Raw genomic sequence first — 16,348 nt, 5'->3', positions numbered from 1 at the left:
CTCCAGCAAACACTGTCCAACATGCCCCCAGCAAACAATTACTGTCCAATATGCCTCCAGCAAACACTTACTGTCCAACATGCCTCTAGCAAACACTTACTGTCCAACATGCCCCTAGCAAACACTTACTGTCCAACATGCCTCCAGCAAACACTGTCCAACATGCCCCCAGCAAACACTTACAGTCCTGCATGCTTCCAGCAAACACTTACTGTCCAACATGCCTCCAACAAACATTTACTGTCCGAGATGCCTCCAGCGAACACTTACTGTCCAACATGAATCCAGCAAACATTGTCCAACATGCCTCCAGCAAACACTTACTGTCCAACATGCATTTAACAAACACTTACTGTCAAACATGCCTCCAGCATACACCTACTGTCCAACATGCCTCCAGCAAACACTTACTGTCCAACATGCCCCCAGGAAACACTTACTGTCCAACATGCCTCCAGCAAAGACTTGCTGTCCATCATGCCTCCAGCAAACACTTTCTGTCCAAAATACCTCCAGCAAATACTTAACGTCCAACATGCCTCCAGCAGACACTTACTGTCGTACATGCCTCCAGCAAACACATGCTGTCCAACATGCCCCTAACAAACACTTATTGTCCAACATGCCTCCAGCAAACACTTACTGTCCAACATGCCTCCAGCAAACCCTTACTGTCCAACATGCCTCCAGCAAACAAATGCTGTCCAACAATCCCCCAGCAAACACTTACTGTCCAACATGCCTCCAGCAAACACTTACTGTCCAACATGCCTCCAGCAAACACTTACTGTCCAAGATGCCTCCAGCAAACACTTACTGACCAACATGCCTCCAGCAAACACTTGCTGTCCAACATGCCTCCTGCAAACACCTGCTGTTCAACATGCCCCAGCAAACATTGTCCAACATGCTCCCAGCAAACACTTACTCTTCAATATGCCTCCAGCAAACACTTACAGTCCAAAATGCCCCCAGCAAACACTTACTGGCCAACATGCCTCCAGCAAACACATACTGTCCAACATGCCCCCAGCAAACACTAGCTGTTCAACATGCCTCCAGCAAACACTTACTGTCCAAAACGCCTCCATCAAACACTTACTGTCCAAGATGCCTGCTGCAAACACTTACTCTCCAACATGCCCCCAGTAAACACTTACTGTCGAACATGCCTCCAGCAAACACTTTCTGTCGAACATGCCTCCAGCAAACACTGTCCAATATGCCCTTAGCAAACACTTACTGTTCAACATGCCTCCAGCAAACACTTACTGTCCAACATGCCTCCAGCATACATTTACTGTCCAACATGCCTCCAGCAAACACTTACTTTCCAAGATGCCTCCAGCAAACACTGTCCAACATACCTCCTGCAAACACTGTCCAACATGCCTTCAGCAAACACTTACTGTCCATCATGCCTCCAGCAAACACTGTCCAACATGCCCCCAGCAAACACTTACTGTCCAACATGCCTCCAGCAAACACTTACTGTCCAACATGGCCCCAGCAAACCCTTACTGTCCAACATGCCTCCAGCAAACACTGTCCAACATGCCCCCAGCAAACACTTACTCTCCTACATGACTCCAGCAAACACTTACTGTCCAACATGCCTCCAACAAACATTTACTGTCCTAGATGCCTTCAGCGAACACTTACTGTACAACATGGCCCCAGCAAACACTTACTGTCCAACATGCCTCCAGCAAACACTGTCCAACATGCCCCCAGCAAACACTTACTGTCCAACATGACTCCAGCAAACACTTACTGTCCAACATGCCTCCAACAAACATTTACTGTCCGAGATGCCTTCAGCGAACACTTACTGTCCAACATGAATCCAGCAAACACTGTCCAACATGCCTCCAGCAAACACTTACTGTCCAACATGCATTTAACAAACACTTACTGTCAAACATGCCTCCAGCATACACCTACTGTCCAACATGCCTCCAGCAAACACTTACTGTACAAGATGCCTCCAGGAAACACTTACTGTCCAACATGACTCTAGCAAACACTGTCTAACACACCTCCAGCAAACACTTACTGTCCAACATGCATTTAACAAACACTTACTGTCAAACATGCCTCCAGCATACACCTACTGTCCAACATGCCTCCAGCAAACACTTACTGTACAAGATGCCTCCAGGAAACACTTACTGTCCAACATGCCTCCAGCAAACACTTACTGTCCAACATGCCTCCAGTAAACACTTACTGTCCAACATGCCTCGAGCAAACACTTACTGTCCAACATGCCCCCAGCAAACACTTACTGTCCAACATGCCTCAAGCAAACACTTACTGTCCAATATGCCTCCAGCAAACACTGTCCAACATGCCCGAAGTTAACACTTACTGTCCAACATGCCTCTAGCAGACACTTGCTGTGCATCATGCCTCCAGCAAACACTTTCTGTCCAAAATACCTCCAGCAAACACTTTCTGTCCAACATGCCTCCAGCAAACACTTACTGTTCAACATGCCCCAGCAAACACTTACTGTCCAACATGCCCCCAGCAAACACTAGTAGTAGGGATGACGTGCCACAGAGGATTTTTTTTTTTTGGGGGGGGGAAATCCCTTGTGGGAGCCATGGTTTTCAGGTCAAATATCGTGTGTGGGAGCCATGGTTTTCAGGTCAAATACCGTGTGTGGGACCCAGGGTTTTCAGGTAAATTTTGTCAGTCACAGATTTGGAAGTAAGGATTTCTTAAGAGAAAAATAATTTCCGAGATTTTAGAAGTTTGTTAAAAGTTCTTATGATAAAAATAATTTCCGAGACTTAGAAGTTTGTTAAAGTTCTTATCATGAAATAATGTCATACGAGTTTTGTTAAAAGTTCTTATTTGTTTCTTACTTAGAAACTAGTATATTACTATATATCTGAATCATTTCACTGCCTCTCCCGCTCGTACCTCACACCCCCTCCCTCCCCCCTTACCTCACAATCTCTCGCGTCACCTGTATTTACCTTACGCCGGTCAGCCAGACGCCTCATGTAGGTCACCTCTTATCTTATCTTATCTTATCTTCTCCATAATATCTGGACCGTCTCTCTCTCTCTCCTTCATATTGTTCATTCATAGTTCCTTTTCATTAAACTATTCAGTTTTACATATATAAACAAAGTCAGGGACTAGTTTTACTAATACATCTTCTTTAGTATCCAATCATTTTCTTCGAAATTTAAAACACAGCTATTTCAAACGTATTAAAATACAATAATTTGGTATCGAGCTCCAGCTCCTATCCCCGCCTTAGTCCCCTGTCGTATAATGAATACTAACAGTCCAATCCCTCTAAAATTTAAAAATAATCATATTTCAAACGTAGTTCAATACAGTAATTTAGTTACCGAGCTCCAGCTCTTGTCCTCTACCTTAGTTCCCTCGCACATCTTCGTTATTACCTATTCAAATTCCCCGAAATTTCTACCCTCTGTATTTCAGACATAGTTTAGTAAATACAAACAGTTACCAAACTCTAGCTCTTATCCTCCGCCTTAGCTCTCTCTCGTATTTTCGTTAATATCTAATCAAATTCCCTGAAATTTCTACCCTCTGTATTTCAGACGTAGTTTAGTAAATCCGAACAATTATCAAACTCTAGCTCTTGTCCACAGCTTAGTTCAGTTGTACAAGATCGTTAGTAACAGACCAATTTTCCCCCGAAATTTAAAGCAGACATACTTCAAAGTTAGTAAATAAGATCAAGTCAGTTACTGAGCTCCAGCTCTCGTCCCCACCTTAGTTTCCTCGCACTTCTTCGTCAAACCTAATCAAATTCCCTGAATTGTTATCCCTCTGTATTTCAAACACAGTAAATAAGATCAAGTCAGTTACTGAGCTCCAGCTCTCGTCCCCACCTTAGTTCTCTCTCGTATCTTTGTAAACAACCCATCAATTTCCCTGAAATTTTTACCCTCTGTATTTCAGACATCGTAAATATGAAGTAAACAATTTTAAAACTCTAGCTCTTGTCCTCTGTCCAAGTTCACTTTTGTAAATTCATTATTATCAGTCCAAATCCCCCTGAAATTTAAACACCCAACTACATTTTCAGACATAGTAAATAAAAACCAGTTCAGTTATCAAGTATCAACTCTTGTCCCCCAGCTTAGTTCATTTTGTACAAGTTCTTTATTTTCCAACTAAATCACCCTGAGATTTAAGATCACCTTATTTCTAACGTAGTAAAATTAATCTGGACATTAGCCAAGCTCCATTTCCTCTGTCATAGATCATCGAACATAATTATATCCCATCAAGTCCCTCTCCAGCCTATCTGTTTATCAGAGTAACCACCTTGCCATTCTAATCCCCGACGTATCCAAACCTTCAATAATTATACTGTATTTGCATATTTTCACTATATTGACCTGTGTTCTTCACATTTTTTCCGTGTTTTCTGCGTTCATTCCATGTTCTACAAATGTTCACAGCATGCTCATTTCAAATTTTTTCTACCATTTTCCCCGTATGTTCACTATGTTCTTTGTCATGTTTTCATGTACATCATATGTTCTCTGTATAACTTTTATACTCAATATTCATGTTCTCAATGTTCTTAGCTTATTCTTCACATTTTTTCCATGTTTTCTGTGTTCATTCCATGTTCTACAAATGTTCACAGCATGCTCAGTTCAAATTTTTTCTACCATTTTCCCCGTATGTTCTCTATGTTCTTTGTCATGTTTTCATGTACATCATATGTTCTCTGTATAACTTTTATACTCAGTATTCATGTTCTCAATGTTCTTAGCTTGTTCTTCACATGTTCAGTGTTCATTCTTGTATACCCTATGTTCATTATCATGTCTTCATATTCTCTATAAGTTCATATTCCCTGAATGTTCACTCTATTCATCAACTTTTTCTTACGTGTTTTCTGTGTTCACCGTATGTTCACTGTGTTCATTCCCCTACTTAACCTCAATTTTTTTTTATGTTCTTTGTTTCTTTAAACCAATTTGTTTCTTCCATTCACTAACTAGTTCTTTGTCAAATAATATTATACTGCAATACAGTTCCCTCAACAATTTTAGTCACCAAGTTTTTATTTGCAAAACTGTCAAAGTAATTCTCGTAGTCAACTTAATAGTTCTACCAACCCCGTTCTTAAACAAATCTACACTCTATTCAGTTCCAAATTTACAAAGACAAACCTTTCTTGTAACTTCTTAACAAAATCTTTCGCCAAACAACTAAAACATAGTCACTTTCGTCATTTCTCAACTAAACTTATTATCCAATCAGCCAAAAATAGTCAGGATTAATCTCATTCAACACCGTTCTTAACTAAAAACAACCTTTCTCTTAGCTAAAAATAGTCAGGATTAATCTCATTCAACACCGTTCTTAACTAAAACAACCTTTCTCTTAGCTAAAAATTGTCAAAGGAATCTTTCCAATACTGTTCATAACTAACTTTATCCATCGTCAAGTAATTGAAAATAGTCTCGTTCATCATTTCGTAACAGCCATTATGTTTTCGTCAAGTAAGAAAATATAGTCAAAGATATCTATCATCGTCGTTCTTAACTGACATATATACTTTGTTGAGAACTAAAATAGTCACTGTCGTCATATTTTTTTTCTTGTCTTTCCTCAACTAAAATAGTCAAATGTAACTTTTTCAACACTTTCGTAACTAAAATTATATGTCGCTAAGGGGGCGTTATCATTGTTTGGCCGAAAAAATTCGGCCAAACACGAAAAATTTATAAAAATACTACAACGTTCTGGCAACACCGTGGTGCAAACCGTTTAATGTTATGATAATAAATAACGTAATTAGAGCAAATTTTCCAGCCGCAATTGCCCGAAATCTGGTCCTCGCGGCTCGGGTGCGCCGTAGGGTGATGCGTCATACGTTGTAAGCGTCTAGTATTTCGCAATAGAGTGGAGAATATCTTGTTATGCATATAAAAATTATAAACACACTCGCTGGCAACTGTCTTCTGTGAGAGGGAGGGGCTATAATCCGATTACTGGCTTAGTCACCCTCTCAGTGTCTGTGCCGGCGGTCGCATGCCTGACGCGCTCGCACAGATCGTATTTTCTTGCATATACTGCACAATGGATATAGTATCGGACAAGAAGAAAGCTCTAAAGGCAAGAGCTCTACGCGTTAGCCAAGTAAAGAAGGAGCGTAAAGCCACACTGAGGCAAAACAAGAGTTCCCATGAGTGAAGAGAGAGGGCAGCCTCCCGCCCCCACAACACACTACCTCGCCTCACACCCAGGCACCCACAACTCCTGTGGCACCTGCCACACCTCTGTGGCACCTGCCACACCTCCTGCTGCACCTGCCACACCACCTGCGGCACCTGCCACACCACCTGCGGCACCTGCCACTCAAGATCTTAGACCTGCAACTCAAGACGTTCTCCCTCTTGATGTTGCAAGATGTTGCATATTTCAGACCAATTATATTAGGTTAGTATGTATTATGTTTTATATCTTGATACTATATCATAAATAATTGTAAATATAAAGCTGCTGTCTTTTTTTTTATTTTTTTTTATTTTTTTTTTATTTTTTTTTAATAATTTTTTTTTTTTTTTTTATCAGGCGATCTTCATGGAACTTACACACCTTACTGAAGGAATGCCAATCTACAAGGGTGGTAATTTTGATTGAAATTGGTAGTTCATCAACCTCAGCCAAAGGTGGCTGAACTTTGACCTTCATTTTTTACAGGTAACTAATTTGCAACTATATGGTTGAATAACTTTTTTATTTATTATTCAATTTACATGGAACTTCCACATTATATGTAGAGTCTGTGCCTCTAAAAACCCAAGTTATATATTTCCCCTAAGATCATTTATTGATTTTATATATATTTATAAACATCATTTTGTTGCATAATTTTTTGGGTGAACTTTGAAAATTTGTATTATTGCACTAAATAGGTTTGGGATAATAATGCAACTAGACAACCTTTATTATATAGTATTGTGATAGCTGAGTATCATAGAAATAATATCAGTTGATATTTGTATTTGTTATATCAACTTTAAAACATGTAAAAAAATGGTTAAAAAAAGTTTTTTTTTTTTTCTCCCTCTCTATTTAGGCTGCGATGCTGAAACTTGGACCACTTGCAGCCCTCTTCACGTGTAACACGTCAATAAATTTTCATTGCACTAGAACAACTTTTATGAACCCTAACTAACGCCCCCTAAGTAAGAAAAATAGTCAAAGGTGCTCTCCATAACACCAAAGTTACGCTTCGAGATAACAAAAGACACTCTCAAACACTCAAAAATTTACTCGCATCCTCAAAGTTATTCTCGGAGTCATCAAAAAGTTAATCTCAGTCATCAAAATGTTATTCTCGAAGTAACCTTTCGTTCATCAGAGAAACTTTCTAAGACATCTTCGTTCATTAAAGTTAATCTCAGAGGCATAAAAGTTATTCTCAGAGCTATCAAAATTATTCTCGATGTCATCAAAAAGTATTTTCTCGTTCATCAAAGTTAATCTCAGAGACATCAAAAGTTAATCTAAGACATCCTTTGAAACATAAAGTTATTCTCAGAGACATGAAAGTTATTCTCAGCGACATGAAAGTTATTTTCAGAGACATAAAAGTTATTCTCTAAGTAACCTTTCGTTCGTCAGAGAAACTTTCTAAAACATCTTCGTTCATTAAAGTTAATCTCAAAGGCATAAAAGTCATTCTCAGAGCTATCAAACTTGTTCTCAAAGTCATCAAAGTTATTCACAGAGTCATCAAAGTTATTTTGTAACTCACTTTTGTTCATTAAAGTTAATTTCTATGTTATAAAAGTTATTCTCTATGTCATCAAAAAGTTATTCTCTGAGCTAACAAATTACTACTCATGTTCTCAAAGACATTCTCAAAGTCATCAAAGTTATTCTAAGAGCTATCAAACTTGTTCTCAAAGTCATCAAAGTTATTCACAGAGTCATCAAAGTTATTCTGTAACTCACTTTTGTTCATTAAAGTTAATTTCTATGTTATAAAAGTTATTCTCAGAGACATCTAAAGTTAATCTTGCTCATCAAAGTTGTTCTCTAAGACATAAAAGTTATTCTCAGAGACATCTAAAGTTAATCTTGCTCATCAAAGTTGTTCTCTAAGACATAAAAGTTATTCTCAGAGTCATCAAAAGTTGATCTCTAAGACATCAATGTTGCTATCTAAGACATCAATGTTGCTATCTAAGACATCAAAGATGTTCTCTAAATCATAAAAGTTAATCTTTAAGTCACCTTCGTTCATTAGAGAAACTTTCCAATCCATATTCGTTGACCAAAAGTTATTCTCAGAGTCATCAAAGTGATCTCTAATTCACCTTCGTTCTCCAAAAGTTGTTCTCTAAGACACCTTCGTTCATCAAAGAAACTCTCCTTCTTCCATCATGTTATTCTTTAAGACATCTTCAGTCATAAAATTTCTCTCCAAAATGTAACTAGTTCAGCTTTTCATACCAAACATGCACTTCTGTTAAAACATATTTTCTTATTTGCTTTACCCTAAAACTGTTCTCTGAACTACACTGTTCAAACCTACGTAACCTATCCTCTCCACCCGATGTTACTTAGTTAACGTAACGTTCCTAAACCTAACTTTACCTATCCTAACATAACTTACCTTACCTTACCTATCTTACCTAACTTTACCTATCTTACCTAACTTAACCTGCATAACCTAACTTTACCTATCCTAACATAACTTACCTTACCTTACCTATCTTACCTAACTTTACCTATCTTACCTAACTTAACCTTCATAACCTGACTTTACCTATCCTAACATAACTTACCTTACCTTACCTATCTTACCTAACTTTACCTATCCTAACAAAACTTACCTTACCTATCACACCTAACTTACCTAACTTACCTAACCTAACTTACCTACATTTACCTAACTTAACCTGCTTAACCTAACTTTACCTATCCTAACTTATCCTGCTTAACCTAACTTACCTACATTACCTAACTTAACCTGCTTAACCTAACTTACATAACTTAACCTAACTTACCTAACTTAACCTAACTTACCTACATTTACCTAACTTAACCTGGTTAACCTAACTTTACCTATCCTAACTTAACTTACCTATGGTGTTATGGAGAGCACCTTTGACTATTTTTCTTACTTAGCGACATATAATTTTAGTTACGAAAGTGTTGAAAAGTAACATTTGACTATTTTAGTTGAGGAAAGACAAGAAAAAAAATATGACGACAGTAACTATTTTAGTTCTCAACAAAGTATAAATGTCAGTTAAGAACGACGATGATAGATATCTTTGACTATATTTTCTTACTTGACGAAAACATAATGGCTGTTACGAAATGATAAACGAGACTATTTTCAATTACTTGACGATGGATAAAGTTAGTTATGAACAGTATTGGAAAGATTCCTTTGACAATTTTTAGCTAAGAGAAAGGTTGTTTTAGTTAAGAACGGTGTTGAATGAGATTAATCCTGACTATTTTTAGCTAAGAGAAAGGTTGTTTTTAGTTAAGAACGGTGTTGAATGAGATTAATCCTGACTATTTTTGGCTGATTGGATAATAAGTTTAGTTTAGAAATGACGAAAGTGACTATGTTTTAGTTGTTTGGCGAAAGATTTTGTTAAGAAGTTACAAGAAAGGTTTGTCTTTGTAAATTTGGAACTGAATAGAGTGTAGATTTGTTTAAGAACGGGGTTGGTAGAACTATTAAGTTGACTACGAGAATTACTTTGACAGTTTTGCAAATAAAAACTTGGTGACTAAAATTGTTGAGGGAACTGTATTGCAGTATAATATTATTTGACAAAGAACTAGTTAGTGAATGGAAGAAACAAATTGGTTTAAAGAAACAAAGAACATAAAAAAAAAATTGAGGTTAAGTAGGGGAATGAACACAGTGAACATACGGTGAACACAGAAAACACGTAAGAAAAAGTTGATGAATAGAGTGAACATTCAGGGAATATGAACTTATAGAGAATATGAAGACATGATAATGAACATAGGGTATACAAGAATGAACACTGAACATGTGAAGAACAAGCTAAGAACATTGAGAACATGAATACTGAGTATAAAAGTTATACAGAGAACATATGATGTACATGAAAACATGACAAAGAACATAGAGAACATACGGGGAAAATGGTAGAAAAAATTTGAACTGAGCATGCTGTGAACATTTGTAGAACATGGAATGAACACAGAAAACATGGAAAAAATGTGAAGAATAAGCTAAGAACATTGAGAACATGAATATTGAGTATAAAAGTTATACAGAGAACATATGATGTACATGGAAACATGACAAAGAACATAGTGAACATACGGGGAAAATGGTAGAAAAAATTTGAAATGAGCATGCTGTGAACATTTGTAGAACATGGAATGAACGCAGAAAACACGGAAAAAATGGGAAGAACACAGGTGAATATAGTGAAATTATGCAAATACAGTATAATTATTGAAGGTTTGGATACGTCGGGGATAAGAATGGCAAGGTGGTTACTCTGATAAACAGATAGGCTGGAGAGAGACTTGATCGGATATAATTATGTTCGATGATCTAAGACAGAGGAAATGGAGCTTGGCTAATGTCCAGATTAATTTTACTACGTTAGAAATAAGGTGATCTTAAATCTCAGGGTGATTTAGTTGGAAAATAAAGAACTTGTACAAAATGAACTAAGCTGGGGGACAAGAGTTGATACTTGATAACTGAACTGGTTTTTATTTACTATGTCTGAAAATGTAGTTGGGTGTTTAAATTTCAGGGGGATTTGGACTGATAATAATGAATTTACAAAAGTGAACTTGGACAGAGGAAAAAACCTAGAGTTTTATAATTGTTTACTTTATATTTACTATGCCTGAAATACAGAGGGTAAAAATTTCAGGGAAATTGATGGGTTGTTTACAAAGATACGAGAGAGAACTAAGGTGGGGACGAGAGCTGGAGCTCAGTAACTGACTTGATCTTATTTACTGTGTTTGAAATACAGAGGGATAACAATTCAGGGAATTTGATTAGGTTTGACGAAGATGTGCGAGGGAACTAAGGTGGGGATGAGAGCTGGAGCTCAGTAACTGACTTGATCTTATTTACTAACTTTGAAGTATGTCTGCTTTAAATTTCGGGGGAAAATTGGTCTGTTACTAACGATCTTGTACAACTGAACTAAGCTGTGGACAAGAGCTAGAGTTTGATAATTGTTCGGATTTACTAAACTACGTCTGAAATACAGAGGGTAGAAATTTCAGGGAATTTGATTAGATATTAACGAAAATACGAGAGAGAGCTAAGGCGGAGGATAAGAGCTAGAGTTCGGTAACTGTTTGCCTTTACTAAACTATGTCTGAAATACAGAGGGTAGAAATTTCGGGGAATTTGAATAGGTATTAACGAAGATGTGCGAGGGAACTAAGGTGGAGGACAAGAGCTGGAGCTCGGTAACTAAATTACTGTATTGAACTACATTTGAAATATGATTATTTTTTAATTTTAGAGGGATTGGACTGTTAGTATTCATTATACGACAGGGGACTAAGGCGGGGATAGGAGCTGGAGCTCGATACCAAATTATTGTATTTTAATACGTTTGAAATAGCTGTGTTTTAAATCTCGAAGAAAATGATTGGATACTAAAGAAGATGTATTAGTAAAACTAGTCCCTGACTTTGCTTATATATGTAAAACTGAATAGTTTAATGAAAAGGAACTATGAATGAACAATATGAAGGAGAGAGAGAGAGACGGTCCAGATATTATGGAGAAGATAAGATAAGATAAGATAAGAGGTGACCTACATGAGGCGTCTGGCTGACCGGCGTAAGGTAAATACAGGTGACGCGAGAGATTGTGAGGTAAGGGGGGAGGGAGGGGGTGTGAGGTACGAGCGGGAGAGGCAGTGAAATGATTCAGATATATAGTAATAAACTAGTTTCTAAGTAAGAAACAAATAAGAACTTTTAACAAAACTCGTATGACATTATTTCATGATAAGAACTTTAACAAACTTCTAAGTCTCGGAAATTATTTTTATCATAAGAACTTTTAACAAACTTCTAAAATCTCGGAAATTATTTTTCTCTTAAGAAATCCTTACTTCCAAATCTGTGACTGACAAAATTTACCTGAAAACCCTGGCTCCCACACACGATATTTGACCTGAAAACCATGGCTCCCACACACGATATTTGACCTGAAAACCATAGCTCCCACAAGGGATTTTTCCCCCCCCCCCAAAAAAAAAACCCTCTGTGGCACGTCATCCCTACTACTAACACTCACTGTCCAACATTTCTCCAGCAAACATTTACTGTCGAACACGCCTCCAGCAAACACTTTCTGTTAACATGCCTACAGCAAACACTGTCCAACATGCCCTCAACAAACACTTACTGTTCTTCATGCCTCCAGCAATCACTTCCTGTCCAACATGCCTCCAGCATACACCTACTGTCCAACTTGCCTCCAGCAAACACTTACTGTCCAAGATCCCTCCAGCAAACAGTTACTGTCCAACATACCTCCAGCAAACACTTACTGACCAGCATGTCCCCAGCACACACTAACTGTCCAACATGCCTTTAGCAAACACACACTGTTCAACATGCCCCCAGGAAATACTAACTGTCCAACATTCCTCCAGCAAATACTTACTGTCCAAAATCCCTCTATCAAACACTTACTCTCCAACCAGCCTCCTGCAATCACTTACTGTCCAACATGCATCAGGCAAACACTGTCCAACATGCCCCCAGCAAACACTTACTGACCAACATGCCTCCAGCAAACACTTACTGTTCAACATGCCCTAACAAACACTGTCCAACATTTCTCCAGCAAACATTTACTGTCGAACACGCCTCCAGCAAACACTTTCTGTCCAACATGCCTACAGCAAACACTGTCCAACATGCCCTCAACAAACACTTATTGTACAACATGCCTCCAGCAATCACTTACTGTCCAACATGCCTCCAGCATACACCTACTGTCCAACATGCCTCCAGCAAACACTTACTGTCAAAATGCCTCCAGCAAACACTTACTTTCCAACATGTCTCCAGCAAACACTGTCCAACATGCCTGAAGCAAACACTTACTGTCCAACATGCCTCCAGCAAACATTGTCCAACATGCCCCCAGCAAGCATTTACTGTCCAACATGCCTCTAGCAAACACTTACTGTCCAACATGCCTCCAGCATACACTTACTGTCCAACATGCCTCCAGCATTCACTTACTGTCCAACATGCCTCCAGCAAACACTTATTGTCCAACATACCTCCAGCAAACACTGTCCAACATGCCTCTAGCAAACACTGTCCAACATGCCCTTAACAAACACTTACTGTTCAACATGCCTCCAGCAAACACTTACTGTCCAACATGCCTCCAGCATACACTTACTGTCCAACATGCCTCCAGCATTCACTTACTGTCCAAGATTCCTCCAGCAAACACTTACTGTCAAACATATCTCCAGCAAACACTGTCCAACATGCCTTCAGCAAAAACTTACTGTCCAACATGCCTCCAGCAAACACTGTCCAACATGCCCCCAGCAAACACTTACTGTCCAACATGCCTCCAGCAAACACTTACTATCCTACATGCCTGCAGCAAACACTTACTGTCCAACATGCCCCCAGCAAACACATACTGTCCAACATTTCTCCAGCAAACACTTACTTTCCAATATGCCCCCTGCAAACACTTACTGTCGAACATGCCTCCAGCAAACCCCCTCTGTCCAACATGCCCCCAGCAAACAATTACTGTCCTACATGCCTCCAGGAAACACTTACTGTCCAACATGCCTCCAACAAACATTTACTGTCCGAGATGCCTCCAGCCAACACTTACTGTCCAACATGAATCCAGGAAACACTGTCCAACATGCCTCCAGCAAACACTTACTGTCCATCATGCATCTAGCAAACACTTACTGTCCAACAAGCCTCCAGCAAATACTTACTGTCCAAGATGCCTCCAGGAAACACTAACTGTCCAACATGCCTCCAGCTAACACTGTCCAACATGCCCCCAGGAAACACTTACTGTCCAACACGCCTCCAGCAAACACTTATTGTCCAATATGCCTCCAGCAAACACTGTTCACCATGCCCGAAGTTAACACTTACTGTCCAACATGCCTCCAGCACACACATGCTGTCCAACATGCTCCTAGCAAACACTTACTGTCCAACATGCCTCCAGCAAACACTTACTGTCCAACATGCCTCCAGCAAACAATTACTGTCCAACATGCCTCCAGCAAACAAATGCTGTCCAACATGCACCCAGCAAACACTTACTGTCCAACATGCCTCCAGCAAACACTTACTGTCCAACATGCCCCCAGGAAACACGTACTGTCCAACATGCCTCCAGCAAACACTTATTGTCCAATATGCCTCCAGCAAACACTGTTCACCATGCCCGAAGTTAACACTTACTGTCCAACATGCCTCCAGCAAACACTTGCTGTCCATCATGCATCCAGCAAACACTTTCGATCCAAAATACCTCGAGCAAACACTTAATGTCCAACATGCCTCTAGCAAACACTTACTGTCTAACATGCCTCCAGCACACACATGCTGTCCAACATGCCCCTAGCAAACACTTACTGTCCAACATGCCTACAGCAAACACTTACTGTCCAACATGCCTCCAGCAAACACTTACTGTCCAACATGCCTCCAGCAAACAAATGCTGTCCAACATGCCCCCACCAAACACTTACTGTCTAACATGCCTCCAGCAAACACTTACTGTCCAACATGCCTCCAGCAAACACTTACTGTCCAAGATGCCTCCAGCAAACACTTACTGACCAACATGCCTCCAGCAAACACTTGCTGTCCAACATGCCTCCTGCAGACACTTACTGTTCAACATGCCCCAGCAAACACTGTCCAACATGCTCTCAGCAAACACTTACTCATCAACATGCCTCCAGCAAACACTTACTGTCCAAAATGCCCCCAGCAAACACATACTGGCCAACATGCCTCCAGCAAACACATACTGTCCAACATGCCCCCAGCAAACACTAGCTGTCAAACATTCCCCCAGCAAACACTTACTGTCCAAAACGCCTCCATCAAACACTTACTGTCCAACATGCCTCCAGCAAACACTTACTGTCCAACATGTCTCCAGCAAACACTTACTGTCCAACGTGCCCCCAGCAAACACTTACGGTCCAACATGCCTCCAGCAAACACTGTCCAACATGCCTCCAGCAAACTCTTACTGTCCAACATGCCTCCAACAAACAATTTCTGTCCGAGATGCCTCCAGCGAACACTTACTGTCCAACATGAATCCAGCAAACACTGTCCAACATGCCTTTAGCAAACACTTACTGTCCAACATGCATTTAACAAACACTTACTGTCAAACATGCCTCCAGCATACACCTACTGTCCAACATGCCTCCAGCAAACACTTACTGTCCAACATGCCCCCAAAAAACACTTACTGTCCAACATGCCTCCAGCAAACACTTATTTTCCAATATGCCTCCAGCAAACACTGTTCACCATGCCCGAAGTTAACACTTACTGTCCAACATGCCTCCAGCAAACACTTGCTGTCCAACATGCCCCTAACAAACACTTTTTATCCAACATGCCTCCAGCAAACACTTACTGTCCAACATGCCTCCAGCTAACCCTTACTGTCCAACATGCCTCCAGCAAACAAATGCTGTCCAACATTCCCCCAGCAAACACTTACTCTCCAACATGCCTCCAGCAAACCCTTACTGTCCAACATGCCTACAGCAAACACTGTCCAACATGCCCTCAACAAACACTTATTGTACAACATGCCTCCCGTCCAACATGCCTCCAGCATACACCTACTGTCCAACATGCCTCCAGCAAACACTTACTTTCCAACATGCCTCCAGCAAACACTGTCCAACATGCCTGAAGCAAACACTTACTGTCCAACATGCCCCCAGGAAACACGTACTGTCCAACATGCCTCCAGCAAACACTTATTGTCCAATATGCCTCCAGCAAACACTGTTCACCATGCCCGAAGTTAACACTTACTGTCCAACATGCCTCCAGCAAACACTTGCTGTCCATCATGCCTCCAGCAAACACTTTCGATCCAAAATACCTCGAGCAAACACTTAATGTCCAACATGCCTCTAGCAAACACTTACTGTCTAACATGCCTCCAGCACACACATGCTGTCCAACATGCCCCTAGCAAACACTTACTGTCCAACATGCCTACAGCAAACACTTACTGTCCAACATGCCTCCAGCAAACACTTACTGTCCAACATGCCTCCAGCAAACA

At 39.9% G+C, this 16,348-nt stretch overlaps 1 long non-coding RNA gene across 1 annotated transcript; it reads left to right on the top strand.

The window, feature by feature from the left end:
• Window positions 1-6,026: 6,026 nt before the first annotated feature.
• Window positions 6,027-7,169, top strand: LOC138353865 (uncharacterized). Its single transcript, XR_011223285.1, has 3 exons — window positions 6,027-6,453; window positions 6,589-6,717; window positions 7,097-7,169. It is a non-coding gene; the product is annotated as an uncharacterized lncRNA (long non-coding RNA).
• Window positions 7,170-16,348: the final 9,179 nt, after the last annotated feature.

This window comes from Procambarus clarkii, chromosome 60 (assembly GCF_040958095.1).
Source record: "Procambarus clarkii isolate CNS0578487 chromosome 60, FALCON_Pclarkii_2.0, whole genome shotgun sequence".
Taxonomy (NCBI): domain Eukaryota; kingdom Metazoa; phylum Arthropoda; class Malacostraca; order Decapoda; family Cambaridae; genus Procambarus; species Procambarus clarkii.
Note: the sequence above shows the minus strand (reverse complement) of the source record. Positions and strands in the feature narration are given on the sequence as shown.